Here is a 9,353-nt window from a genome sequence, read left to right as displayed (position 1 = left end):
TCTGACCAACTTTCGAACCCAAATATCTCTCTTATCTTAGCCAAATAAGATAAGATAAGATATTCACCATCACCTATAAATAGAGGACCCAGGTCCCTCCAGGTATTCATTCATTCCTGACACCTTATACCTCTTAGATCCATTCTGACTTGAGCGTCGGAGTGTCTTTGCAAGTACCTCCCCCCATTGCTCCAGTCAAGCAATCCGGTTCCAGCCTTGCCCGCGGGTTCCCGATCCACCCTTCAATCCGTACCGGAGACATCTCGTACATTGGCGCCGTCTATGGGGACCCTGCGCCAGCTGGGCCCGATGGGGGACGTCCTAGAGGAAACCCCCTCAAGCCAAGATGACTCTCAACCGATTAACCCAACCCCCGAGCACCGAGAGGTCACAAACCAAGCGAGAATAGCGAGTACTGTCCAAAACGCGAACGACCACGACATCACGAACCGACGACATCCTGAGAAAGCCAGGGACAAAGCGGCGCAGATCATCCAGGATCTCTGCCTCCGGGTTCAGGAACTCGAAGGCAAGATAACCAATAAAAAAAATACAACAACGAACACGGAAGCCGTGCAACCTCCAGATCAAGATCTCGCCACGGTAGGTCGTCAACCCGACGACACGGCAGAAGAGACGATCGCAGCTCCTCACGCGACCATAGACACGAGAAATCGCCAGAACGGCGATACAACAAGAAACATAACCGCAGCGCTTCTCGAGATCTGAGTTATCAACACTACTCAGACGAAGATCGGAGGGACCGAAACACCAAACGCACAAGAAACGACCATATAATAATGGGAGCTACGCCCTTTACATAAAAAATCCTAAGAGCAAAACTCCCCAAAGGCTTCGAAAAACCTACCGATATGAAGTACGATGGAACTAAGGATCCCCAAGAACATCTAACGGCTTTTGAAGCCAGAATGAACCTAGAAGGAGCGGCCGACGCGGTCCGATGCAGAGCCTTCCCGGTAACCCTCGCTGGGCCAGCGATCAAATGGTTCAACGCCCTCCCAAACGGATCCATAGCCAATTTCCACGATATTACACGAAAGTTCATGGCCCAGTTCACTACTAGGATCACTAAAGCCAAACACCCCATCAACTTACTAGGGGTCACACAAAAACAAGAGAAATCCACAAGAAAATACCTCGACTGCTTCAACGACGAATGCCTAACGGTCGACGGACTCACGGATTCCGTCGCAAGCCTTTGCCTGACCAATGGGCTAATGAACGAAGATTTTCGCAAACACCTCACCACCAGACCGGTGTGGACCATGCATGAGATCTAGAACGTCGCCAAAGACTACATCAACGATGAAGAAGTCAGCCAGGTCGTCGCGGCCAACAAGCGGCAGCACGGTAACACCCAACGCGGCAACTCGGCTTCTCATCATAACCCAACACCCAAAGAGATTCAACGGGACCACCCCAGGCCGACCAGCCGACCACCGAGAATAGGCAAATTCTCTAATTACACGCCCCTGACAGCACCAATTACCGAGATATACCACCAAATAGCAGATCGAGGCATCATTCTGAAAGCCCGACAACTCAAAGAAAGGACAGGAGGCAACAAAACCCTCTACTGCGAATACCACCGAGGTTACGGTCACAAAACACAAGATTGTTTCGACCTTAAAGACGCCCTTGAACAAGCCATACGAGACGGAAAACTCCCAGAATTTGCCAAAATCATCAGAGAACCGCGACGCGCGGAGAAAGACAGGTCGCCGGAGAAAGAAGGACGTAACCTGAGAACCCAAAAGCAACCTCCCAAGGAAAGCCCAGAGGAAGATCTGACCATCATAGTAAACGTCATCATAGGCAAGGACGTATCGAGCAAGTCAAAACTAACAATGAAAAAAGACCTCAAGGTAATGGCTGTAAGGAACCAAGCCCCAATCTCCGCGGCCGACAATACGATAACGTTCTTACCAGAGGACTGCCAACATGGCACCTCAGCTGAGGATGCCCCTTTCGTTATCTCAGCTAGAATCGGAACAGGACTCGTACGAAGGATACTGGTAGACACCGGGGCAGACTCAAACATCCTTTTTCGAGGAGCCTTCGATAAACTCGGACTCCACAACGACAACCTCCAAACACACCGCCACGGCGTCACGGGACTCGGAGACAACTTTCTCAAACCAGATGGCTCAATCATACTTCCCATCACCATAGGAACGAGCAGCCAGAAGAAGACAATCCTATCTGAATTCGTAGTCCTAAAAGACTCCACAGCCTATAACATGATCCTCGGAAGGAAAACAATCAATGACTTCTCCGCAGTCATCTTTACCAAATACCTCCTTATGAAATTCAGAACCGACGACGGCTCCGTCGGTACCATCCACGGGGACCGAGAAGTCGCAGCCGAATGCGACAACACCAGCCTAGCCCTAAGGAAGAAATCCCGAGATGCGGCCGGAGTATTCCTAGCTGACCTGGATGCCCGACAAGACGACCAACCCAGGCCAGAGCCAGAAGGAGATATGGAAAAACTACAAATAGGTCCAACCAAAGATGAATACACCTTTATTAATAGGAACCTCCCATATGACCTCAAAGAGGAACTCTCTCAACTTCTGAAACAAAACAGAGACCTGTTTGCATTCACACCAGCCGACATGCCGGGAATAAACCCTGACCTAATGTCCCACCGTCTAGCCGTGGACCCCAAAGCTAAACCAGTAGCACAAAGAAGAAGAAAAATGTCATCAAACCGAGCCACCGAAGTCAAAAAACAAGTTAAAGCCCTACTCGAGGCCAACTTCATCCGGGAACTCCCCTACATGACCTGGCTAGCCAACGTCGTACTAGTGAAAAAATCTAACGGGAAATGGCGAATGTGCGTCGACTACACGGACCTCAACAAAGCTTGTCCAAAGGACGCCTTCCCCCTACCAAACATCGACGGATTGGTAGACGCTGCATCTGGTCACCGATACCTCAGCTTCATGGATGCATATTCCGGATACAACCAGATTCCGATGCACCGACCAGACGAAGAGAAAACAGCGTTCATCACCCCGGACGGAACATACTGCTACACAGTAATGCCCTTCGGCTTGAAAAACGCCGGAGCAACCTATCAAAGACTTGTTAACAAGATATTTCGAGACCTGTCCGGTAACAAATTAGAAGTCTACATAGACGATATGCTCGCCAAGACCGAATCCGGCGAACAACTAACCAATGACCTCAAGGTCATAATGAACACCCTACGAAAGCACCAAATGCGACTCAACCCGGCAAAATGTGCCTTCGGAATGGAAGCAGGGAAGTTCCTCGGCTTCATGATTACGCAACGCGGAGTTGAAGCAAACCCAGAGAAATGTCGCGCCGTCCTCGAAATGACAAGCCCCAAAAACCTTAAAGACATCCAAAAGCTTACCGGCCGACTGACGGCCTTATCGCGCTTTCTCGGAGCATCGGCTCAGAAAGCGACCCCTTTCTTCAAACTAATGAAAAAAGGAGCCCCTTTCAAATGGGAGACAGAATGTGAAGAAGCATTCCAACACTTCAAGAGGGTCCTAGCGGAACCACCAATCCTCGCCAAACCCCAAATAGGGGAAACACTTTACTTATACCTCTCCATAACGGAAGAGGCACTCGCAGCAGCACTCGTCCGTGAAAACGAGAAAAAGGAACAAAAACCCGTATACTTCATAAGCAAAGCCCTACAAGATGCGGAAGCTCGCTACTCACGCTTAGAAAAGCTAGCTTTCACACTCCTTACGGCCTCCCGACGCCTACGACAATACTTCCAAGCTCATCCCATGACGGTTCGAACCGACCAGGCGGTCAAGCAGGTGTTACAGAAACCCGACCTAGCGGGAAGAATGCTAGCGTGGTCCATCGAACTATCTCAATTCCAGATCAAATTCGAACCCCGAAATGCGATCAAAGCACAAGCCATGGCCGACTTCATCGCCGAGATGACTCCGAGAAAGCTCACCCCCGAATCATGGAAACTACATGTCGACGGCTCATCAAACTCCACCTACGGAAGCGCCGGAGTCATACTCAAAAACCAAGACGGGATCACGATCGAACAGTCGGTACGATACGAATTTTCAGTATCAAACAACCAAGCAGAATACGAGGCCCTCTTGGCAGGCCTATCCTTAGCCCGGGAAGTCGGAGCAAAGGTCCTAGAAGTAAATACCGATTCACAGGTAGTCAGTTCCCAAATTAACGGAGACTACCAGACACGAGATCCCCTACTCCAACAATACCTCGCCAAGGTAAACAAACTAAAAGAAGGATTCGAACACGTCACCATACAGCATGTCCCCAGGGAACGAAATGCCAGAGCAGACCTACTCTCCAAGCTAGCCAGCACCAAACCCGGACACGGTAACAAATCGCTAATCCAGGAAGTCGTTAAGACACCCTCCGTGTCAACAACAACCAACGCTCACCTGACAATCTCAAACCAGGGATCTTGGACCTACCCTATCCTGCAATACCTCCTCGATGGAACACTGCCACCAGACCCCAAAGAGGAAAAACGAATAAAAAGGGAAGCTGCCAACTATACCATTGTCGCAGGACAGCTATACAAACGCGGATTCTCGCAACCCCTGCTCAAATGCATCGAACCCGAGAACACGGAGTACATACTCCGAGAAATCCACGAAGGCTGCTGCGGTCACCACATCGGAGGCAAAACATTAGCCCAAAAAGTCATCAGAGCAGGCTACTTCTGGCCCACGGTTATTCGGGATTCCGTACAAATAGTTAAAAACTGCGACAAATGCCAAAGGCACGCCAATATCCACCAAGCCGCGCCGCACCAGCTCAGCACCATATCGGCAGAGCGGCCGTTCGGCACTTGGGGCATCGACCTCGTCGGACCCTTCCCTACGGCACCCGGCCAACTTAAATACCTCATCGTCGCCATAGACTACTACACTAAATGGATCGAAGCCGAACCCCTGTCCTCCATAACGGCAACCCAATGCCGAAAATTCCTCTGGCGTCAGATCATCACCCGATTCGGGATCCCCGAGATCGTTATCTCGGACAACGGAACCCAATTCACCGACAAAAAATTCAGAGAATTTTTAGAAGGGTTACGTGTATCTCACCGTTTCAGCTCGGTAGAACACCCTCAGACAAACGGACAGGTGGAATCCGCAAACAAAATAATCGTCAAAGGACTTAAAAAGCGGCTCGACGAAGCCAAAGGACTATGGGCCGACGAACTCGGATCGGTCCTATGGTCATACCGAACCACACCTCAAACGACAACGGGAGAAACACCTTTCCGACTAACGTATGGTGTTGAGGCGGTCATCCCGGTAGAGATCGGAGACCCAAGCCCCAGAAAAACGGTCGGAGGTAACGACGAGGAAGCAGAACGAGACCTCATTGACGAAACAAGAAGCATAACCCATCTCAGGGAGCTAGCCCTAAAGCAAAGAATCAGCCTGAGATACAATCACGGAGTCATCCGGCGAGAATTCACGGCCGACGACCTCGTCTTACGACGAAACGATATCGGTCCCCCGACCCCCAGGAGAAGGAAAGCTCACCCCCAACTGGGAAGGACCATACAGAATCAAGGCTGTAATCGGAAAAGGAGCGTACAAACTCGAACGGCTCAACGGCGACGAAGTCCCGAGAACATGGAACGCCGCCAACTTGCGACGATACTACACCTAGACCAACCTACAAAGGTCGCACCCTTGTCCTCATTTCTGTTTTTGTACTTCTCCTACCAGTTTACAAATTCTAAGGTTTTATTTCTCATCTAAGTTTTAAACTCGAGTACTTTTTCCCGCCACCAACGGAGGGTTTTAACGAGGCCCAACCATCAATAAAAATTCCATTAGAACGGCTATTTCTATTTTTCTTAAGTGTCCCAAATACGGAACAAAAACGCGGCCACAACTGGGGGACTGATCACCCCCCAGGCCCAAACATGCGGATATCCACAAAAGAACCCGACCAAACGACGGTCCAAGGAGACAAACGAAATACACACAGAATAGCCTAAAACGGAATATATGATAGGCCCGAACGGCCCAAAAACAACGTAACAACGGAACATACAAAAGGCCCGAACGGCCAATAAGCACTATTAAAACGAAAATAAAGTGTTCCAAAATCAAAATACACGGCCCTTGGCCATCCGAAAATATCCAAAACATAGTTCAAAGAAAAAACCAAAAAAATAAAGGTAAAAGCTACTCGAGGTCAACGATCTGGCCATCACGAACAGTCTTGAAGGCCCCCATCACGGACATATCCACACCAGGAGCCAGCACTGAAGCTTGAGCCCTCATCGTTTCCTCGGTAGCCGCAATTGCATCCTTCGCATCAGCTAGCAACTCCGTCTTCTCCCTCTTCAAGGCAGCAACCTCGGCCTTTAAAGCCTCCGACTCGGCAAGAAGCATGGCAGCCTGAGAACCCACATCGGAAGCCCGCTGTCGCTCCTCTGCCAACTGAGAGAGAAGCGAAGTTTCAACCTCGGCAAGTCGGAGAATCTCTGCCCCGGCCTCCTCAGAAGACTTCACAGCCCTCTCCCTCGTAGCTTCGGCAGCCTCAAGTTCCCCCTTCAACTTGGCTACCTCAGCATGAGAATGACGAAGCTTCTTATCCAGCAAACTAACCTGAGCCATCACAGGCTCAGCCTTCCGAACAACAACGGCAGACCGGAGGAGAGCACGATATACCGACTTGACCTGGAACGAAACATCACAGCCATCAAAAAACGGCTCCGTTCCAGGCATCAAGTGTTGATCAATAAAACCCGGGGCATCGAAGCGACGATCCATCACACTGGGCACAAGACCCTCATCCTCAAAAGTCTCACTGCTCGGGTCCTCAGGCCTCTTTCTCTTCCGAGAAGCCTCAGCAGCCGTCACCACGACGACTTCAGGAGAGTTTGCAGGGCCAGGAGAAACGTGAGCGTCGGCCCGTGCACCCGAAGAAATCACCTCCTGAGAAACCGGCTGAGATTCCACGGCAGGATTAGAGACAGGAGTAGCCGGAGACGACGACCCCTCCTCCTGGGCCATCGCCGCCTTCAGACGCGCCAAGGATGTCAAGCCACTAGCCATCTCAACTGCAAGGAAACAAGAAACAAAATCCCAAGTTACAAAAACGGGAAACAAAACATAAAAACAAGTAAAGAACGGACACACACGACACACACCAACATACAACCGGCAAGCAACCGGATCACCCATCTCGTCCCGAGGATTAAGAGGACGCTCCCCAAATAACTGCCACAGGACAAGAGCGATATCCCGCTCCTCCGAGGACAAGAACTCTTTCGAAACCCGAGTAAACACGGACGGACCAGCCTTAAAGTTCCAGTAAGTGGGGAACCGACGTTCACCCTCCAACGTCAACCAAAAAGGGTGATGCCCCCTCGCGGGACGAACTTTAAAGTAACCACTCTTAAAACCATGGAAGGAGTCTTCATACAAACCGAAAACCCGACGGTGGGGCTGAGCTCGGAAAGATACATACCCCTTCTTATGCTTCCCCTCCTTAGTCGGAAGAGTACACAAGAAAAGGAAAAGAAAAACATTTACTGAGGCAGGTAGCTCTAAATAATCACAAACAAGTTCAAAAGACCGTATTGCCGCCCAGCTGTTCGGATGTAGCTGGGACGGCGCCACGGAGCACCGATTCAACAACTGCTGAACAAACGGAGAAAAGGGAAGCCGAACACCAAGCCGGGTGAACATCGCCTCATACACCCACATCCAATCCGGCACTGTCGGGGAGTCGAGATTGGTATAGCAAACCCTCTCGTCAACCCCAGGGAGGGCAAGCTCATAGTGGCGTTCGGCATCGCCACCCCCACAAACAGCCCCTTCATCACGGAGTCGTTGGAGGTCCGCCTCCGTCATCCGCGACGGTGTCCCCCAAACATCACTGGTGACCCAAGAAAAAAGGTCAGGGACACCCCCCGCCGGGGCCACCGGAGCCCTCACACCCTCCGTCCGTCGGCGAGCCATACCTAAAATATCGACGAGCACCACCGTCAGCCAAACCTCACGGCAGAAAATGACGGCGGGTAAAAAACCAAAAACAAACACCGCCACCGCACACCACCAATTATACGGTGGCACTCGCCCCAACCCTTTTCTAAAAACCCAACAGAACTATCTAACCATCATACAAACACCACAAAACTACTCTAAAATTACACTTAGCAAAAACAAAAAACTGCAAAAAACAAAGCAGAAGAAGCAAAAAAGAAACGAGAGAAATGCTAACCTGATAAATCAAAGGAAGAAAACCCGAAGGAAAGATGCCGCAGAAGAAGACCAACCGAAACCACAGAAAGCAAAAATGGAGAATGGGAAATGCTCTGGTTAGAAAAAGAAGCAATAGAGAAGTAAAAGCAGAACGAGGGAACTGAAGGAGGAAAACCAAATCGGTTTTTGAAAAAAGCAAAACGACGAAAATACCCTTAGAAAGCAAAGCAAACGCAAGGGCAAAGAAGAAAAAGCACAGCCTGCAATAAATACCCCCTCGAAAGAAGGTAACGCCTCGAAGAACGCAACAGACGCGACTGATACGGAAGAGTCATGTCAGACCTAAACGGTCAGACGAATCTTCCACGATACGAAGACCGAGGCACCGACCTCATCTCAAAGAAATCAGACGGGCACCCGAGAAAAAATCGAGCCCATAACAAACGTCTCCCAGCGACAGATCGACCTCGCTCGCTCTCCCGCTGCGGGGGCAACTGTTACGGATCCGACCCACGGATCCCGCATACCCGGTTACCCGGGGACGACCCACTTCGACCCGAAGGCCCAAAAACCGGCTCTTCAAAGCCTCTGACCAACTTTCGAACCCAAATATCTCTCTTATCTTAGCCAAATAAGATAAAATAAGATATTCACCATCACCTATAAATAGAGGACCCAGTTCCCTCCAGGTATTCATTCATTCCTGACACCTTATACCTCTTAGATCCATTCTGACTTGAGCGTCGGAGTGTCTTTGCAGGTACCTCCCCCCATTGCTCCAGTCAAGCAATCCGGTTCCAGCCTTGCCCGCGGGTTTCCGATCCACCCTTCAATTCGTACCGGAGACATCTCGTACATGTTGATATTTATATTTATTTAATGTATCATGCCCTAATTGCTATGCAGAGAGGACAGTAATCTTATGCAACAACTTATATAGGGAATACTGTTTATAGTGGCATAACGTGGAAATTAAAAACAACACTAATTCATTATATGTAAAAGTACTTATAGATAAAGAATATTAGTATAAATGTGATTTTATAAAATTAATTATGATTATAAATTATATTAATGTCATATAATTTTTGTTGGAATATTTTTTATTAGATACTAAGA

Source organism: Arachis ipaensis, chromosome B10 (assembly GCF_000816755.2).
Source record: "Arachis ipaensis cultivar K30076 chromosome B10, Araip1.1, whole genome shotgun sequence".
In the NCBI taxonomy this organism is placed as follows: domain Eukaryota; kingdom Viridiplantae; phylum Streptophyta; class Magnoliopsida; order Fabales; family Fabaceae; genus Arachis; species Arachis ipaensis.
Note: the sequence above shows the minus strand (reverse complement) of the source record.